Consider the following 21830-nt stretch of genomic DNA (forward strand, 5'->3'; position numbering starts at 1 on the left):
CCCTCCCCCTCTGCATGTCCGCATCTATATCAACACGATTATTGAGTGTATAGAGAGTCGTAAAGGACTAAAGCGAATGTTGTGAAATGTAACCTGTTAGACCTGTTAGTTACAGGGCGATTCACCATGGTATCGGCAACTTTTTTTTCTTCTTCTTGTATAGTAAACGTAAATGGTGTGCTTATACGGTTGGAGTTGCGTAAAATGTCTTAAAGCCTTCTTGCGTACACATCACCGCGAAGAAAGATGATCTTTCATCGTTAATTTCTTAGGCAAATTGAGGCTTTGTATGTAATATTTGTCCCTTCTATGTTGTTCCAGCCTCAGAACATCAGTTCTTTCATGTTCATCAGTTGCCGCCTGCGTCGATCCCGTCGTATGAATGTGTGTGTGAGTGAGCAAAAAATGTAAGAGTGAAAGGAGGATGAGTGAGAGAGAGTGGCTGGTTTGTCCCTTCAGATGACGCGCCCTTGGAAGTCGCTGAGAAGGCGTGTTAGCTTAGCTCAATTGGTAGAGCACTGGACCGGCAAATCCAGAAAATGTGGGTTCGAGTCCTACAGCTGGCTAACCTTTTCAGTGACTTTCATCGTTAATTTCTTAGGCAAATTGAGGCTTTGTATGTATTTGTCCCTTCTATGTTGTTCCAGCCTCAGAACATCAGTTCTTTCATTTTCAGTTTCACGTACATCCCCGCGAGCATTCTCAAAGACATTCGGCGCGCACAATGTTTTCGGCAAAGGATTCCTAAGCCGGCGACGTCCACCCATTACGGCAGACACGAAAAGTACAGGGACGACAACCACATCGAGCTGACAGCAAGATCCCAAAAACGGGAAATATTGGGATTTTTTTTCTCTCTCTCTCTCTATGTCTCGCTCCAGGCTTAAGTAGTATTCGATAAGCTCTAACGAAGCAGCGATGACTTGAGGCGGCTGTCATCCCAATTGCGCTGAAAATGACTGTCGCTCGAGAACCCCGTGCTTCCTGTTCTCCTGACGAAGCTCCAGGCAGGATCCGGCATCACACGGGCTTTATGCTCCGTCACATAAACGGAAGGGGGATAGTGGAATGCCTGATGGCATCAAGATGTCAACTGAGGGCGCTGCATGGACGTAGAGATCGTTTTCGTCGGAACAGGGGTAAGGAATCCCGTGTATATATGCATACGTCGAGGGCGTTTTTTTTTTTTAACCGTTACAGATGTTTTATAAAAGGTAGTATGTAACTACAAAACGCCTCATTTACCTAAAATAAGTTACGTCGAAAAGGGGAAAAAAATAAAAAAATAAAACACTGTCAAGGAGCCCGCGAAGAGGGAATCACACACGTCACATGAAAAACGGTTAGGAGCAACTAATATTTATTCGAACAAGAACTTTCGTGCAAGAGACTGCACTTCTTCAGGTTGAGTTATAATAATAAGTTAAATAACTTATTAAGTAAAATAAGTTAATTAACTCTTCATTAGGGAATTTCGGGCAAAAGCGAGACAGCAGAATGGGAGACCGACCTCGCCGAAAGCCATTCCATCTTTTGCAAATCCTGAAAATCCTGCGGAGGCCGCAGACCACAGTACAAGCCAGAAGGTGCATATACACAAAGGAAAGGAAATATATAAAATGCATACGTACGCATAGTTTTTGTATGAGAACTTTTGAATGAGGTGAGAACAGTACTAATGCAGACTGACTGCTCATGCAGAAAATGGACTAAGTGTTTATTGGGCGTTCTGCAAAACGCGTTTAAATGCCTTAGGTAGAATAGCAGCTCCTATATATCTTCGGGCGTTCGCACACATTTCTGCGCCATTTTTTTTATATCCCGTGCTAGCGCCGCGAAGCAACAGTGGCTATGAGCGGCGTACAGACATGGACAGATGGAGAGAGGACAGCAGGAAGGAGTGGGGGGGGGGACAGGGGGATCAGTATGCGTTCTGGGCCGACTTCAGGGGGAACAACGCCAACATTAGTCTAGAAAGTCTGCAAGAAAATTCCCAGGGAACAACCTCAAACTGTACAGCCGTTGCCGAGATTCGAACCTGAGTCACGTGACCTGGTCTCTGTGCCGTTATAACTTCCATCTCTCTCTCCACAAGTGTAGTGGACGGACCTACACGGCTGCTGATGTTGGTGGGCCTCAAAGTCACCGGGACCGACAACTTAACAGACGACGCGCGGGGGGGGGGGATATATTTATTAGACGAAAAGGGAAAAAAAAAACGAGGGAAAGGTCAGCCAAACGAGACGTCGGCTTGCTATTCCAGAAATAAGAAATAATAATAAATAATTAAATAAGAAGAAAATATAAGAATTAAAGAAATAGGAAGGAATAATAAATAAATAAATAAAGAAAATTAAGAAATAAGAAATAAACAAACAAAGAATTAGGAAATAACGAAAAACTAACAAATGATGAAAGAAGGATGAGGACGACGCGCGGGCACGCACACATGACTATACTTATTCCAGCAGTGTGTACCCTGTATTTCTACAGGTATGCATTGGGACGCCGTAAAAAAAAAAAAAAAAATCAACTACGAAGAGGGAATGCAGATTGGCATTGAGCCGCGAGCTCATACGTATGACGCTTTCGTAAAGCGATCCCTATTTTTTTTAAAAAAAGAATCCCTGGAACCGCGCGTGACCAGCATCCTTCAGGGAATAGTCTGGAGAAGTGAAGCAGTCGACGTCTCTGTCCAAACTTGCGGCTACTATGAAATCAGATACTGGTATACCCCGTCGAAGACTCGGCTTAACCATCTAGTAGGGCACACTCACGAAGAATGGCACTGTGATACGACCCAACTCTTAGCTCTGCAACGCCGCATATAAGACATCGCAACAACGAAACGCACACCTACAGAATGGAGCCGTATTCTAACCAAGAAGGAATAAATGATGGATCGATAAACATTCGAGAGGAGCTGCCTTCACGCCTTGTTGCGTCCAAGAGCGTGTATTTCTCGTTTCGTTCTCATATATTCTCCGGTCGCCCTATATTTGCTTCCCGCACCAAAATGACTTGATCGATGTTCTGACAGGCGTCGCCGCACACTCGAACAATGGTTCTTCCCGCTTTAAAAACACTCTTTATTTATACGCCCATCGGCGAAAGGCACAATGACCACGTATGCTACAATAATGCGCTGCCCGCGTCGCAAGTACTTGTAAGCCGATAAAACGACAGAGAGGGAGACAAAAGTCGCCGTCTTGTCGATATAGAACCTCGCGCGTACAGCGAATAATTTATCCGGCGAAGGTTACGAATGCGGCTACAGCTACCAGGCGTCACTGCATATAACAGATAGTACAGTCAAACTCCTTTACAACGAACGCCTTCATAACGAAAAGACCGTTATAAGGAACGTTTTTCGCGGCCCGGTCAGGCGCCCATAGGATTCAATGAATACTTCGGACATTTATAACGAATTCCTTTATAACGAATATACCGAAATAACGAGGGGGGTAAAAAGGTCAAAACAGAGATAAGGTTCCATGTGTACTCTAGGTATTATGTCTGAGGTGCGTTTTGATCAGAAACAAGTGGAAAGAAGACTAAGGCATTTTTCATTTGAAACATCCGTTTTAACGAAGTTACCTTTACAACGAAGATTCTTCGCGGTCTCCTGAAGTTCGTTATAAAGGAGTTTGACTGTATATATATCGGACGACACTACAGACTACGAGACCGCACAACAGTTACTCGTAGTATCTCAATATTTAGATATCTTTGCACTGCGACGGAATGGACGGGAAGAGACAAAAGGGGCTGGTGCGTGAATGTCACGCACACACGCACGCACACAAAATCCTTGTGCACTTCACGTGCACTTAGATACAGCTTCCAGCGCTGTACAACTGTACCTATATCAGGGTTAACAGTAACACATTACCAATGCTACATAAAGGGAGTTTACGCGTAGACAAAAAGTAAATGACAAGCCCGCGAGATAACGTAAAAAGAATGAGAATTTTTACCTTATCTCGCGGGCTTGTCATTTACTTTTTATCTACGCGTATTCTGCTTCTAACTGGTTAATCGTCATTCTTTTTACCTTAAAGGGAGTTTGACAGTTTTATATGTGCAGATCATTAGACCACGCACGTAATGTATACTTCGCCATAGAGTACCGAAGCAAAAATAATTTTCTTAACTTTCAACGTGTAGTATACTTTGCGAGACAAAGCCCCGAACACACGCATGCACCAAGCTCTGACGTCAGATGAGCTGCGGCCATTCCTATTGGTCCTAATTAGCACGTGACCTCTCCCGCGACCGTTTCACGCGATGTTCGCCGTAATGCCCCAGTCGGGTGAGTTTCGGTATTTCTTTAGCTTATTATTCTTATTAGACTATTATCCTTGTTGGCTATAAATCTTGCAAAGCCCGTTTCACATCGACGCAGATAACTGCCCCTTTGCCCCCCCCCCCCTTAAACACCTTTTGGAGTATTATTTATTATTCGCTACTTCTACAGGTCTCGGTTGATCAGTTTGTAGCATGCGCGCTCACCTGTTGATCTCAAAGGATCTTCGGAACTCGGCCGAATATATACAATCATACATATAATAATAATATATAATATAATATACGACATAATGAATAACAATAATAATAAATATATAAAAAATACAATAACATAATACAAAATATACATCAGCCTGGTGGCATGGACCATGCCATCCTCACAATGCATACGTTAAACCACCCTAACTGTCACAACCACACTCGCGCGCGCTAAAGAACCTTCAAGTCCGTTTTTTTTGGGGGGGGGGGGGTAGCAGAATTCGCTTGCGCGAATTCAACCTCCCTTTGTTATTTAACAAAAAAAAGCCCTTCAAGTCGACAAAATTAATCCATAGACAGTCCAGTTTGGCGTCTCATATGATTACAGTTCTCTTGCGACCTAAAGCATCGCTATTATCGCTACCTACACTCATACTGTACCAGCACCAACAGCCCAGTTTACACGCGCGGCAACCCGCACGCGATGAATCTGCGTATAAGCACAAATGCGTGCATGCTTGAACGTCGTACATATAGCTGGCATCTGGAAGAACATCTTCGAACTCTCTCTCCCTCTTTTTTTTTCTCTTTCAGTCCTTGAGTCGGGGTTTTACGTTCAAGAGAGAAGATGCGACAGCGCGAAGACTAAACGTATACGGGCAAAACATAATAACACGACAGGTATAAAGAAACCCATCTCCCGAAAAATTGGTCCAGCTTTGGAAATACACACAAGAGCTGCGGGTTTTTCGTTCGTACCTATCCACCGCCATATTGTTTCTTCCGCAATCAAAATCCCATCCCCGGGGGGAGAAAGCATTCCCGAAAGTGGCTCGAGCGTAAACTACACGCGAGATTCAATTAAACGGGAGAAAAGGAGAAGATCGCCCGAAGGAAAGACGCCGTCTCGCTCCCGAAAAACTCCGTATTCGATGAGAAACTATATCTATTATTAAAGAAGAAGAAACATATTATAGACCCATATATATATATATATAAAAATATATCAGGATATGTATGGATTTTTATGCATTGCGGTGCATGCCGTTGCTTCCTAACGAGATCCAATATATAGCGGGCTTTACGGGACGGTTAGCATGAGGATGTCTCGTCGACCGTGAAGCAAGACAGAAGCATACATGCGCGGGTGGGATGTTGTTGGGACTCTTCTGATAGGAAGGAATTCGTGTTTCGAAAACAAGGAAATGGGTAAATACAAATCGGGGTAAAAGCAGGCGGTGGAAGCTCGCGCACAGTTGTTAGCGCAGTATTCTTCTGTCGTCACCAGTGTCAGTTTACTTTCACCGGTGAGGCAGCACAGAATACAACTGCCAATGTAAGAAGCAGAGCTAATTCCGTTGAGAACCAGTTTTGTTCTGATACAAACAATGAAACGTTCCATTACGGGCCCCTCTCGTGGATGGACGTTCTCTTACCGCGGGCATGTGGACTTCCCTCGGCACGCTTCAATGCTCTTACCTCAATATCTCTCGTGTAAGGACACCTCGCTTTAGAGGACACGAACCCTAGTCCCGTAGTCCCTAGTACTAGCACACTGACGATCCCCAATAAGTACTTCTACGAAGGGAAGAGCTTTAAACATTTTCTCCCGCCTCTCACAGGTATACCGAGGGTTGCCACCAGGCCGGTATTATACCGGCACGGCCGGTTATTTGCTCGCTCTGCCGGTTGCCGTTAGGAGGGTGATACCGGCAGCCTTTTGCCGGTATTTGCGGCTCAAAACCTTTCATATAGGGCGGGCTTTTCCCTTCAACATTCCACTACAGCTTGAATAAATCTGGACCACAGACCCTACTCTGCGCAGTCACCAGTTGTTTCCTTAGTTACTCATTATTATTATTGTTATCATTGTTATTATTACACACAGGAACACGTTTCCTCCTATTGCCTTGAGCTCTCTCTCTGGTTTTCTGTGTGTGCTCTTCCACCCCTCACCCACTTCCCTTTCCCACGAGCATTTCCTCCTTTCCCTCTATTCCACCCCCTCTCCCTGAGCCGGTATTTTTCACTACGAAAGGTGGCAACCCTAGGTATACCCCCTTCGTTCTCACACGGTTCCCCAATTTCCAGCTATATACACGGGTAAATGGCTTCTGGTACATGCTACCCAGATTTCAAATCACACAGCTACGCGACAAACAAGTACACACCCGTCGCGAAATTCAATGTCGACCTCCGCCAACCGCGCCGAGCTCCCACTCAAACACCGCCATCGACCGGCTCACGAACAATAAGCCAACACCCCCCAAAAGCCAGCCCCCCACACCACAAAAAAAAAAAAAAAATCCTCGCACAACATTTCCAGCCACGATTTAAGCACGAGTGCAAAGAAACAACATTAGCCGCACCACAGATGCACGCAACAAAAGCGGGACAGGTAAATAAGGGCTCGGAACGCATATTACACCCGTCGGGATAACCACTTTCGCGAGGGAGAGATCATGTATTATGCACTCCCAGCAAGCTACGGCGCAGAACTGTCTTCAGCAAACCCAGCTCTCGAGGCCTTCCTTTCTTTTTTACCTCGTAAAATTACTGGTCCCGCAAAAGCGCTGCTGGTAATGCGATGATAAAAACGTAAGAAGGATAGAAAAAAAAAAACAAAAAAAAACGAGAGTCGTACATCGTGGAAAGAAACCGCAAAATGGGTTGGTTGGTAGCCTGATTTGTGAGCCGTGGTTGCATGTACGACCGCGAAGTGTCCTCCCTCGTAAAGGTGCTCCTTTCTCGGCCACTGTGTTTTCGAGGGCGGCCAAGTTATGTTCGCGCGTCTTATATGAGCTGTAGTATAAAATGGGAGCTAGCTCTATGTATAAATGTATTATGGGCTACATATACGGAGGAAACGCGAAATGATGCCAGCGCGTTTGATGTCCGTCATATTCCCCAGGTAACGGGCGGCGGGGGGTTTCATATAAAAGGATGGACCGGAAATTACTCCGTGCTCGGAAAGACGGCGAGGAACGCGGTCGGCGGCCAAAGGGGTTCCGGGGGCGCTTCAGTGATTTTTCCACTGCGGGCTCAAATGCGAGAACCGTATTTCTTCCTCTTTTATTTGACAGTACCTTTCTCGTTGGGCGTCTCTGTGTGTTGTTGTTGTTGTTGTTACTGTTTCCAGGACAGCAGTATACGACAACATTGTGTCACAACCACGACCTACTAGATTAAAACGACCATGTCAGGCGCACCCCTTCTATGCGCCGCATTTTTGGAAGGTAGCGGTGGCGCTTCTGATCGTCCCAGTTATTGCTTCCTCAACTTCTACAATACTTTGTACTTCAGCTTACCTTAGTAATTCTGTACAAGCCGTGGACGTTCCACAGATGTTTCATTCTGAGGTTGATTATCATCATTCTACGCGTTGTCATAGGGGCTGTCGCTGTCGTCTGCTACGGTGGTCGTACACACGCTTCTGCACGTTCAGAATTCAAATTTCCATCGTCCAATCGTGCGCCAGTCCGCCAGGGCGCGTCAGTAGCGCCCCTGGCGGATCGTGCGGACAGGCTCCTCATAGGGTTTGCTGATTGTGACATGGTCGTTATAATCTAGTAGGTCGTGGTCACAACACACTAGCGGGGTGTCCCGGTCGACAAAACATCTGCTCATTGGTGGTGACTCCAATGTCATGCGTGGGACCGGGTCCCACCGGTATTGCCCGTGCCTTCCTGCAGACTTTCTAGGCGAATACCGGCACGGTTTCTTCTGAAGCCGGCCCAGGACGCACACTAACTTTCCTCTGCTTCCTACTTCATGACGCTGTCATCTCTCCATCTGCCCACAGCTAAGAGCCACAGTTCCTTGGCACACTGGGGAATTACAGAAGGATGTCACGACACACACACGTGCGCGTTTAAGACATCGTTTGGTTATAAAACGTCTAGATTGTGCATCGAGTCCCTTATGGTTCTATCCTCGCTCCATCCTCAGTGATCCCTAGGGCCTATAGTACAGTGCTGGACAAAGGTTTACGGAACACGCTCCGGCGCATTTATTCCTCAGACTGACGCGCTAGTAGCGAACGGTACCGTGCGGACTTACGAACAGGTGACTGGGTTACCTAGATACATGTCTAAGTCCGCATGGTCCCATTCCTGCTAGCGTGTCACGCTGAGGAAGCAATGCGCCGTAGCGTGTTCCGCAAACTTTTGTCCAGCACAGTACATCCTCAAGGGACCCAGTCTTGCAGCTATAAGACCTATAGTTTAGATAATTTATTATGTGCTTGTCATAACTGTTCACAAATTGATTCCATTGTTGGAGCACCTTTGCTGATTTGTCAGCATAAGCGGAATGTTGAGCTATGCATCTGAGTTGTTCAGTCAACTCTGCTTCAACATCTGGAGCTAGAGTACAAAAGATAAGATCAACAGAGCATATAACTGGTGTCCATTAGGCATTGATTGGCCAGCATGCCAAGTTCCGTCGGCCTGGTGCAGAACCGCCTGGTAGAACACCACAGTACCAATTACTCCAGGTCTATCCGATAACGCTGCGTCTCCTTTGCCGAACAAGGACCATCAATCATTCCTTCCCTCTCTGTCCCTCTCTTCGCTGACATTTGGAACTAAAAAAACTCTGGCGACTCTGGCACAGCAAAGCCATTAGGCAACTATACGCGAGTCCGTATTCCTGGTTCCATTGTATGCGAGGCCACATAACAGGAACGGAACAACATAGGAATTAATCGAGAGAGAGACAGACGTTAGTGCTGAGCGAGGCTGGAAGACGCGCGAGTAATGAACAAAAAGTACTTGGTTCCTTCCGATGCCAAAAAGGAAACGAGAAGCAGCAGTTGTCAACCCTTTCCCCGTCCTTGTTTTGTCCGCCCTCGTTGTTCCAGCGATTCAGCAGCGTCTATTTCTGGTCTTTTCACATGTGCACCCGCGAGCATGCCGCTGGTGGAGGAACGTCTGCCCCGCGCGAAAGTCGTAACCCAATCTTCCGTTCAATTGCGTCGTACGCTATACAACTCGCGAGAACAAAGCAAAAGATCAGCCGAATGCGCCATGCAATCGCTATATTTTGCAACGTGGCGGTGCGGAAACGGCTACGATAAGCTGCAAACCAGCCGCGAAAGAAAGGTTAGATAATGTTTAAAAAAAATAATGGTGCACGGCACGGTTCACTGAAAATTTAATGGAAGGCTGCAACTCTACATATTCTCGACACCGGAACTCCAGATAGCAGTTAAAAGCAGCCGGGTGGTCGTTGAAATTTGAATTTCGTTTTAGCATGCCGGGCTTACATGAGATACCAATCGTTGAACACACACACACACATACACCCATAGAAAAAAGAAAGACTAGTCTAAAGCGTGAACCGCATGGCCCGAAAAGCGTCCGAATTCTTTCCGAACCGAATTCGGGACCGAACTTTTTTCGGAGAACAGAATTCCGTGCCGAATTCGGCCCGATCTGGCCAAGCCAGATTTCTCCTCCGAAATGGGAAGTGACGCCAACCGAAAAAGTAGAAGCATCCAATAGCTATCCAGCCGGAAGGAGAACCATAGCAACGATGACGTAGCAATGGGGTTGACTGTTGCTGTGTGTGCGATTTCTACCCCTATGAATACAGGGATTATCTCATTGACCTGGATGGTTGAAAGGCGATGTTCCCCAAGGCCAAAAGTCTTCGGCCGAAATTCGGGGTGCATTTCGGTAGCATGCGGTGATGCACAGAAAAAAGTTCGGTCCCGATTTCGGTTCGGCCAGTTTTTCGTGCCATGCGGTTCACCCTTTACTCCGTTTAGACTGGTATCCTATGTTACGGCAACGCGTCCTATACGGGATTACGCGGCATAGTCTTTTTTACGCGTGAGCTAATGTTAGGGCTGCATGACAAAAGTATTCGGTTCAACCGTCTTTATGCAAAGAGCTCCGAATCTAAACCTTCACGCGCTCAGTTACAACATGACCGACCTGACTTGAGCAACGCTTGACATAACTTACAATGAATGCACACCGGATACTTATCTATAGTGGCCACAAAGCCTTCCTTGTCGCAGGTCCAACATACAGCTAACAGACTCGAACGGGAAGGGCCATCGGCTTTCAACGGCTACGACATGAAGCCAATAGTAAATGTATAAACGACACGACACTAGCTCATGACACGACTGAGTAGACTTATATTTGGGAACGTTATTACGGTTCGAAATCTTTACGGCCACGTGCGCACATGTTCACATGACACGGCTTACGCATCCGAGCCACCCGTTCAACATGCAGCGAACATTCCTTATACAACGATAACGGCCCTTCCCAACCGTTTCGTCGTACGCTTCTACATGAACTGCATTCCACAGTTGCAAACATTTCGCAAACCCACACCACCTCCTGCAGCTGTCGTGCTCGCTAGGGGGCCTTAATCAACTCTCTGAGAAGCGCGTGACGGCTGATTAATTCCGAGCTGGCGCGAAAACACGTACGAGCGCTCGCAGAAGGCATGCTATATCGAACCGTGTTATTCTAAAGCGATGCCGTTTTGCGTTCTCTGGGGACACGAGCCACCTGCGTTCCGCGTCTCCAGGGTTGCATAACCAAGTGCCGCTCTCCCAACGATTTTAAGGTCCCCCGAGGCAACGGAAACTTTTGGTTTATTGGCGCGCCCGCGAGTGCTGAAGGGAACGCCGGTCGAGATGACGTTTACTGGACGGGTTCTGCACTGGAAGGGACTCGCTGTCCGCATGCGGCCTCCTGTAACTGTGTACTCACACGAACGATATCCTCGCGGAAGATTCTAGTGGAAGAAAAAGCAAATACACTGCTCACAGAGACGAAGTTCCATCCTGTGTTATGTTGGGCATTCACACTGTGCTGGAATATAGGAGGTGGCTTATTGCGCACTTAGCAGACGACACCCCGTCAGCGTCTTTCCTGTCGTCTGCTACAGAATATCGTGTGACTGCGTTGCAGGATGTTCCCCACAGTTAGCAGTGTACGTGAACACTGGACGTTGGGCGCTCGCGCTCAGAAAGCTATGGCAGAAAGCTCCTAAACTCCCGACAGCCAAACTCTAAATCTTAAACAACTCCAAGAATGAAAATGGCTTTTGCCCACTGCGAGTGCGCAAATTAACAGAAGGCTCGTTACGTCTGGCTGGTGTTCTTCATGTATGCGTTTTATTTATGTTGTTGCAAGACTACGTATGATTCTAGTGGTCCTCAATTCCTTCTCATTTAGCGCACATTATCTGATTACTATTCACATTTGATATGTCTTTCCTTCCAGGGGACTAATAAGAACCATTTGTCATACATTTTGTATTGAGAAGCTATCTGTTGATCACCTATGTATACCTTGTATACCTATGTACCTTTGTATAGGAGAGTCCTGTAACGAAAACTGCACGAGTTTTCATTATAATTTTAATCAAATTCTTGAAGTTTGTTCCCGTGTACATTCGTTTAAATGTTCCATTACCTCGTAGGTTGTATGCGAGGTTAGCATCATTGTCATCGTCAACACCCTCATGTAACTGTCTTCCCCCCACCCATTCCTACTGAAAAGCATGTATTTCGTATTCGAGCGCAACACTGTAGGAATAAATTAAAATCATTTGGGTACTACAATTAATCGATGCTTCGATCTGCCATGTTATTTTATCGTTACTTTGTTTCCTCGTATACCCATTTTATCCACAGCTATGCCAGCAAAAGATACGTCGATCGTTGCTATCGCGTCCAATTGGATCCCTGCGATTAAGATTATGTCACAAATAACGCGACACTCTAGTACCGGCACGCTTTCTAACCTTTCGTTACTTCGAACGCTTCCGCGCTGTAGGCATTCCGGCCTGAGCGCTCTCGCCGTATCGTCAAAAGAACGAAGGAGGAACTCCCAATACACCAAATTGCTGCTCATCCCAAGACGGAAGTTGTCTCGACATCTAATCTTCTCAGAAATGTATTTAAACAATCAATCAATACAAAAAAAAAAAAAACGCCAACGGTGGTGAACGTTTTTCGATATCAACCGACTAAACCTCAAGTTGTTTTATATAGCTGTTTCTCCCGTATACATTTCTTTTGAAGAAAAGGAACGTCGGCCCACGTGGCCCACAACATAGGCGGGTTCTGTTATCCCCCATGTTTATAGCCCGGGGTCTGGCTGTAATGAGGGCTGCAAATCCAGTTTCGCAGAGACCACGTAGAATCGGCTCAGCAGCCCCTCATAGCCTCACGTGCGTGCCAGCAGATTATTGATCGGAGACAGTTCCTCGCTTTCCCTTTGTTTTGAACGTGTTGTTTCGTTCGGTATACTTATATCGACCGAGTGTCCCGTTGGTATCGGAGGGGGTTGCGGTGATGTCTGTCGACTGAGCTATTTACAGCGAGCATTGTTTTGTTTGTGGCTATACGTACATGTATGGTGGAATTTGAGCGCGCAGGTGGGAGGAAATTGAGACTTGCGCCACACGCGGATCGGGTTGGTCAAGATTTTTTTTCGATGTCGAATTTTTAAGGACGACCTCAGAATATGAGAGAAACTGACGTTCTGAGGCTGGAACAGCATAGAAGGGACAGATACAAACAAAGCCTCAAATTGCCTAAGAAATTAACGATGAAAGATGAAAGTCACTGAAAAGGTTAGCCAACTGTAGGGATCGAACCCACATCTTCTGGATTACCGGTCCGGGGCTCTACCAATTGAGGTAAGCTAACACGCCTCTCCAGCGACTTTCGGGGTGCGTCATCTGAAGGGACGACAAACCAGCCACTCACTCTCACTCACCCTCCTTTCACTCTTACATTTTTTGCTCACCCATACACACATTCATACGACGAAAATCCAGAAGATGTGGGTTCGATCCCTACAGCTGGCTAACCTTTTCAGTGACTTTCATCAGAATATGAATTTGGCAGTACAGAAGGTAAGGGGTTGTAGAGTATAGGTACCATAAGGATCGAGAAGGGACATCCGAACTTCGTTGGTATTGCCCGTATCGTCGTATAGCCCGTATCGATTGCGTGTGTGCACATCAGAATGCATAGACTGTGGGAGGGTTCGAACCCAGCACCTCCCAGCACAACCTTGCAGCCATATCCCACCAATGACAGAGTGCTGTAACTATACTCCATGCCGTGACGCTGGTGAAAGCGTATTGAAATGTGAAACACTGGAAACATTATGCCATTTCCGCGATCTGCTTATACTGTTAAATTAACCAATCATTGTACTGGCTGCTTCCCGATGCCACTTCACAACTGAAATCTCCACCCATGAAACAAATGAGCTCCGCACGTCCATGCACTGCCTACATTGAGTGCCCGTCAGCCCAGTGATTGCCATCTACAAGGGCACAGATCAGATTGAGGCTGTATGCACGTGCGGGGAGGGGAACTTGGAAATATTTCCACGTAGAAAAGTAAATGAAACGTCGAACAAAAAAATCCGTTAATTGAATGCAGATTACAGAATAATCCTTTAAACAAACTCCGACGGTCGAGGGGATTTACGTTCTTCGTGACGAAGTCCCATCAGAAGCGGGTCTGGCCGAGCACTTCAGATTAAACATCCAGGAATTTTCTCAAGATGGTTGCTGCTATATGGAATCGTCCAGTTGTAACGAATGGAGTCACAGTCGTGAAGAAAAACACATATAGGCCGTATTATTTCTTCTTCAGACCGATTTTGTATGAAGGGCGACATCCCCACAAATTGAATATCGAAAAAAAAAGAAAAAAAAAGGAAGAGATGGCAGGGTGGGAGTTCCGCCGTGTGTTAAGTTGAGCATTCGCGGCGCCGGAACACCGGAAGTGACGTAATGCGCACGTAGCAGACGACACCATGGGCCTTGTCATCTGCTAACGGAATATCATGTGGCTGAAGCGCAAGGAATTCCCCATGGTCAGAAGTAGAAAGGAGAAAATACGACGTTGACCTTACGTGGCAGCAGAAGGCGTTTTATGGCGCTTTGCGCGTACTGGAGTATATTGGGAAATGTTGCGCGTATGGATACGCACGGAGCGAATACGAAGAATAGTAAAGCAGCACTCACACGGCTTTCGAGAGGTCAGTGTGGGATGTCAGGGGTGCGCTTGGCGCCCACGGAGATCAGGAGAGCTGAAGCGCTGGATTCCCGGCGGGAGGTGGACAGCTGCACAGAGAGAGAGAAAGAAAGCAAGTGAATTATGTTTCATGCCGTCAACTCCTCATACACACTATGCAATCTGAAAGTAGCGTGATGTAACAAGTGAATGCACACATGGTTTTATCTTTGACTGAGCCCAAACAGCACAATGAAGGGAGTACATAGTACATAGGAAGTACATACAGCGGTAGATCAAGTTTGTTTTCCTAATGAGGATCTCTGTGGAAGGAAGCGCCGCACTGATGATACAGCTTCCGGGCACCCCTATGTACATGAACATTCAGTACTATGTGCCGCTCGGTTAAGGTTGGTTCATCTTTTCAATAAAGACAACTTGGGGAGGAAGTTACCCAGGTTAATCAGTTAATTAATCAGTTAATCAGGTAAAAATAATCTGCTGCTAGTGTAACTGACTGCTTCCTGTAAAAGGGTCGTACATCACTTCGAAAAGAACGCCATAAAGCTATAGACGACCCGCACCCCCTACGTCACTGATTAGTACGTAACGCCGCCGCGCAAAGCATCCTGGTGGGCCCTATCAGCTTTATCAGCCTATCAGCCGACGCGTTTTTCCCGCTTCTTGCCAACGCCAGCTAGATACAGAAGGCCTGCTCATTGCCTCCTTTCCCTCCTTCGTTACGTGGACATTAAGAGTCGGAATTCGTCTGCTACTGCGATTCACCTGTCCGCGAATTCAAGAACCCGCAAATGACTGCATGCAGCTCACCTGGAACCTGCAGACCTAAATATTTAGACAAAAAGTGCAAGACGCTTTCTTAGAAAACCAGTTTTGAGAAACACTCAGACCTTTTTGCGCTTTATTTCCAAGTTTTCCCATTTCGTAGGCGGGGACGTTCAATCAGAACTCGCAGACGACGGTGGTTCGTCTTCATGGCCACGACAGCTGAAAGCGCGTTCGTGATTGGCTGCCGCCGTTGAAAACACGGTCCTGATTTGCTGACTCTTAATTGTTACGTCACGTCGACGAGTAAGCAGGCTTTCTCTAGCTAGGTGTTGTCCTCGCCCACCACGTGTTTGTAAACAGAAGGCAGTCTATTCAGCAGGCGTTTGGAAGATATGCAGTACACATTCAAATCCAATCAAAACAGCTTATGGAATGTAGCAACATCAACTGTTCCGAAAACATGATAGGCAAACCTCGCGCGTGCCACGCATCATATTGCCGAGCCCATTCATAAGCATCGGCCCATCACTTCCGAAGCCAAGCCAAATGTCAGTTTTCCCTGTACCAACTGCAAAGGTTTAATCCAGGCACGGCTACACTCATCCTATTGAATATTGAGGTCTCTCGACCACTTGGCATGCCAGCAGCAATACCTAAAGGTGATATATTGGATAACCGTGCCTGTAGCTTAAGGTCAAAGCATCCAGGGTAGACTCTAAAGACGGAGAAGGTGAAAGCGCTGCTGAGCTCACTTAAGTAGCTTAGTTTGGCTGACTTCCATTAATTCTTACAAGGATGAAGGCTTAATCTGTCGTCTCGCCCACGCTCAGAGGAAATACGCCTCCAGACGATCGCGGCACAATAACAGAAAAGCAGGCATTAACCGCGTGTACAGACAATGGCAAACTTAATTGATACATGGAGTGTACATATTACAGCGCTAGCCTTACAGGGCCTACCAAAGTCAACATCCGTGTAGGCAATTCCGCAACAGATGTGAAGGGAGAAGAGAAGAACCGGAAGATCGGAAGGCGGTGGAAGATCATGATCGGAACGTGTACATGAGCGACATTCTCCAGAATACTCAACCGGAAGATGCGCATAGCGTCTATATCCTGCTAACATGTCAGCGCAAGCGCTCAACCGCACGTCCTGCTTTACGTGCTATACTCTAACCCTGGCAGAACATCCTTCGGCTCAGTCACAAGATATTCCGTAGCAGACGACAGGGTGGATGGTGCCGCCTGCCATGTGCGTAGTATGCCACTCCAGACATTGCGCGGCGCCGTGAGATCGAATGCTCGACATAACACGCGGTGGAAGTTATGCTCCGTGATCGGTGTTTTTTTTTTCTTTTCTTTCAACGTGAAAACGTCTGTAAGTTCGTTTTGGTAGCCAGGTCAAAATTTATGATGCAACGAAATTATGCCGAATTTCATGACGTCAGAGATTCTATCTGACATGGTCATTGCGGCGGCTGACGCAAACTATGGGTGCGGCGCGCGCGCGTGCGGGAGAGACGGAAATATAGGGGTACGCGTACCGCGCGGGAAGTCTATCTCGCGAACGCGTGAGGTTAGAACGCCGATCGAGTTGTCGTTGTAAAGCGCTTGAGGTGTACTACATGTTCCTTAATCGATATCGTTTACAACAACAATAACCAAAATTTTATAAATTTGCAAAGTTGAAATATCAAAATTTTGCAGAGTGTCGGCACATATGAAACTAAAATATGACCAGAACCGAGCGAAATGTACAATCGTAGACTCGAATTTCATGCGGAGCGAAGAAGGGCCACATGGACGACCATCACGGAAAATTTTTACCGTCTAAGATGATATTACCTTCGTGACTAGCCGTTCCATTCTGAGATGGATACATTCTGCCGACGTCTAGCTGTTCAGTGAAGCGCGAAATGCCATTTATTCCGCCCGACTCAGTTATGCTGTTTCGATTTCTAAAACGATCGGCTGCCGGACGGAAAAAGAAGTGACATCCATGGTTTTCATCCCAGCTAGTGCGCCAAAGAAAACGGGTTTCGTTGAGAAATGGTCCGTTCACGGGGACACTTCGGGATATCCAACGGGAGTTCGGTGGCTCCTTTGACCGCTCAAGGACGATTGGAGACACAACACAAACTGTTCAGGAACGCTACTTCCCGCATGAAAGCCTCTCATAATAGGGCGTGTTAGTGCGCCCAACGAATCCTGTTCCGAAAAAGGGAAACCACGCACTATTCGGGAAGCATTTCGGTGACACCCCATTTCCCTGATTTAGCTGGCCGCGCGATAAGTTTCCGATAAAGCACATACGACTCAGTTCAGCATATGCCTAGAGCGCTGTCTGTCATTACATTTTTGACGCTTCATACGGCTGGGGTGAATGTTGGTGAGTGGGAAAGGTCACAGGTGAAGCGTCGGCAAGTTCAGATACCACGTAGGGGTAGCAAGTTTTGACTTCTCCTTCACTCGCGCTGATATGATTGTGCATTGTGCTTGCCACTATGGCGTCTGTCTTGGACGACGTCCCTGAGAAGTAGAAGATTTTCGTCGTAGGAAAAACGCTTTCGCCTAACCTTTTTTTCCTGCCGCACCAGCACCAGGCGTATACTGTCCGCCACCTTGCTTTCAAATTTTTGAAGTCACGGAGACGCACACGAAAAACTTCCGGTAAACCCCGATTGAGCGGGAGCGCGATAGCTTTTCGTACACGAAAGCCTCTCTCACTCAGCCGGAGCATGCGCAGTCGCGACGGCGCTGAGTCGGAGACTTATCGGAAGTGCCAAACGGGATAACTAAAACTCCATATTTTAGGCAAGCACGGATCCGGTACACGCTCGGTACATTAGCAATGCTTTCAGAGACGTGTCATTACAAACTACCACATATAGGACATGGGCCTGCACGTAATATCGGTACGCTTCCTGCTCTAACTAGCAATATGAAAGAAAACCAGAAAAGAAAAAAAAAAGGCATTTTAAGAAACCGTTTTACACGAAGATTTAACCGCCACAAAAATTACGCGCTCGGGAGGTGTGTGAAATTACGGACCCTCACCCCTACCTCGGATCTCATCTGCATCTAAACCGCGGCAACCGCGCCTTACACTCCTCGGAAGATCTCCGTAACGACTCGAAGGTCACGCGCATAATCTCCGTAATCACACATAATCACGAGGGACGGTCGCGATTTTGGAAGATGAACTTGGCTGCTGATGCGTGAAGACTAATTCTAAGAACCCCTCCCGAGTTTAATGAGATATCTGAATGCAGAAAAAAAAAAAAGAAGAAGAAGACGCGCGGCAAAGGAGGACGCGGAGAGCGGTTCAAGAAAGGAATCGCAATCTCCATCTTTCCACATGAAGTGATTTCCATTTCGTTGAGGGGGGATGATAGAAGAGAGAAGCGATATCAATTTAACTGAAACACGTATAGAGCTCGATTTTATTCGCCGGCGTACCCGGATGAACACCTCAAGACTGCTCCTTCCGTACGCTTCGCATATGCGGCTCGATGTTGCTGTTGAAAAATTGCGCAATGTTGTGTGCGCCGCTGTCCATCACTTTGTGCCAAACTCTCGCCTATTGTGTCGATGTGGATGAAGTGTCGATGTCGATGTGGATGAAGAAAGGATATGGGTTGGGTGATGAACCGGCGAAAATGTTGTTTCGCTCGTCTTCGCCAAGTGGGTCGTTTTGTGCCGAAGGAATGAGTGAAGGTAATGGAATTTTGGCCGCCATGCGAGTTCAATTTCTTTTAAAGCATATACTGGTGTCCACGGTGGACTATTGACGTCAGTTTACGTAGACTCAGCATGGGAGCCGGCAAGTTTGTTGGACTTCGGTGGCTACTTTGTTGAGCACCCTCTCCACTACTTTTGAAGGTCGAAAGGAATCGGCCAAAGTTATTGCTATTGATTTCTTTCGCAGTACAGTTACGGTAGAGGCTGCTGAATTTGTATAAATTTTAAGAAAAGGGAACAGCACCGCAAGTGATACCGCCCCGACGACCTTTCTATCGACCGCGCATTCAAAGACACGGGCCACCAGGAGGCGGACCGCGTTATCAAGAGGCCCCTCTCCAGTATACGAGGGACCGGCACCAATTGCAACAGGTGCAGTAGGCTTCCAGGGGTTGTGACGCTTGGTCCCAGATAAACGAAGAAGATGGTTATTTGCACGGTTGCGTGGTTGTAATGGACATAGCGCAGAAAATCGGCACCGCGAAGGCCGGAACTCATCGGGCTCTGACATCACTGCAGGCGACTCCACCAGTGAGGCAGCGCGGGAGGGGTCACGTGCTCGTGAGAACCAATGGGAATGAATATTGAAGGAAAAGGACCAGCAGAGGGGTTCGAACCCACACCCTCCGATTTCTGGTCAGAGATGCAACCAATTGCCCTCCCTACAACGTGCCTCCTTGTGTGCGCGCTGTGTACGTCCTTCTACGTTTAATTGCCCCATCTACCACTACGTCCAATGGGAAAGGCCGCAGCTCTCGCTACATTGACGTCAGAGCTTGATGCATGTGTTCGGAGGATTCTATCTCGCCAAGTACGATACGAAGAAAAAAAATAATTCTTTTGCCTTCAATACTCTGTCGTGGGCAGTACAATGCGTGCGTGATGTAATCAATCACAGCTGTCAAAGTGTCAGAAGCCTTTTAACGAGCGACCAGCGGCCAACCGAATGAGTCCAATTTTTGTTTCGTATACGTGTGCTTCGTACTTGCAGTTCGACATTCTTGACTGTTTCTATACTTTATTAATGGGAGCAGTTCACTGCTACTAGTACTTGCACCGTAGTGCGCGTTTTAGTGCGGTTGATATTGTACCGCCCTCGCTAGGGGAGCAGCTGTTACAGGAGAGATTCTGAGTCCTTCTTTCCGGAAGTATATCCGTCATGCATGAGTCCGTTCCGGTTTTTAGGTAACCCTTTAGGTAGGTCGCTCTTAAATCTCGTTTTTCTTTTCTTTTTTTTTTCTCCTGTCCACTGAGTTTCTAAAAAGACTTAATGCGCAGTTATACTTGAGGGTATGTTGCTAATTGGTTCTCATGGCAACCGTCTCTTCAAAGCACAAATATTCCGAGTGGCTCAAATAATAACAGTCACATTAATAGAAAAAGAAAATTCGTTATCCATAAAAAGTAAAAATGTCCCATTCCTACATCTCATTAGCTAATCCAGTGTAGGGGTGCTGGAACAGCTATACTTCGACCCTTCTCGCGACATTTCTTCTTCCCACCATACCACCACGACCGTCGTCGTCATCATCATCATCATCATCGAGACGACACAAGCGAAACTGCCATAGTTGTTGAAAAAGAAGGCTACTCTACGAAACAGCTACAATTCATGCGACGGAATTGATGAAGACCAGCGTCAGTGACGCGCGTGCGCCTGCGCTTAAGTTTGCGGATTTGAACCACGCAAGACGATAGAGAAAGTTTGTTCGCACACCGCTCAGAAACGGCGTAAAACGTCGTAGAAGCAGAAGCACTGGCGTGTTCTCATTGCTTCACCCTCGTCAATGCCACATTTTGTAGAACTCCAGGACTATCCGTCGCGTTGTATTGAGCCCGAATTCGCAAATATTTTAGTGTGCGACACTCTAGCGAGATGGCAGCACATGTTCGAGACGCACCGAACTTTAATTTATTAAAAATCAACGGCTCAACCTTGTCCCCTAAAAGCAGGGATGGGCATAAATACATTTTTTTAGTATTTAAATATAAATACAAAATACTTTGTTGACAGGGGTATTTAAATACTCTTCATAAATGGTTTTCAACATGAGTATTTAAATACCGTAACTACTACCATAAATACTGTGAGGAAGATGTCATCTGGAATCATAGAAATAATTATGATCATAAGGACAAATCAGCGAGAAAGAATAACATTTATTTGTTAGATTATCATGGCGATTTTAATATTAGAAATTTCTCGAAGACTGCTTCTTTTAGGCATCTTCTGTTCGGCCGTACAATCCGATTCGCAAAGGAGAACAGCATCTCCACAGGTGCCGATGAACAAATGCTTGTATTAAATTTGACGAAGATGCTTCGTAGAACAATGCAATGGGGTAGTCACGACCGTTGTCCGCAACAACAGTGAAAAACTCGCCATCTAAAATGGTTTGTCGCATGCGCATGCTAGCGCAAACCCGGCATAATTGCGCCCCAAACTCGCCCTTCTTCCCGAAAGGTCAAATGCAGGGCAACTTTAAGATATGAGTCAGTATATTCTGTATTTAAGAGTATTTATAAAGTATTTACAAGAATAAATACCCGAAAATTGGTATTTAAATATAATTATAAATACATTTTTCGAGCCTGTATTTAAATACAAAATATAAATACATGTATTTATATTTTAAGTAGTATTTTAGTTACAATGTATTTAAATACTGCCCATCCCTGCCTAAAAGTAAGTCTAGAACTAGAGAAAAGCTAAGAGAACACGCCAGTATCAGTCAGTATCAGTATCAGTCAGTATCAGTATCAGATGCTAGTTTAGAACGCTCACG

General features: G+C 46.4%; 1 protein-coding gene across 3 annotated transcripts in view; it reads right to left on the minus strand.

Annotated features, from left to right (window-relative positions):
- The window catches only part of LOC135386211 (poly(rC)-binding protein 3-like), a 286711-nt gene that overhangs the window by 154274 nt on the left and 110607 nt on the right, over positions 1–21830 (minus strand). For all 3 annotated transcript variants that reach the window (XM_064616010.1, XM_064616009.1, XM_064616011.1), the window contains one exon: positions 14527–14625. The gene's annotated coding sequence lies outside the window, so the exon portion shown is untranslated. The remainder of the gene's footprint in view (positions 1–14526; positions 14626–21830) is intronic.

This window comes from Ornithodoros turicata, chromosome 2 (genome assembly GCF_037126465.1).
Source record: "Ornithodoros turicata isolate Travis chromosome 2, ASM3712646v1, whole genome shotgun sequence".
In the NCBI taxonomy this organism is placed as follows: domain Eukaryota; kingdom Metazoa; phylum Arthropoda; class Arachnida; order Ixodida; family Argasidae; genus Ornithodoros; species Ornithodoros turicata.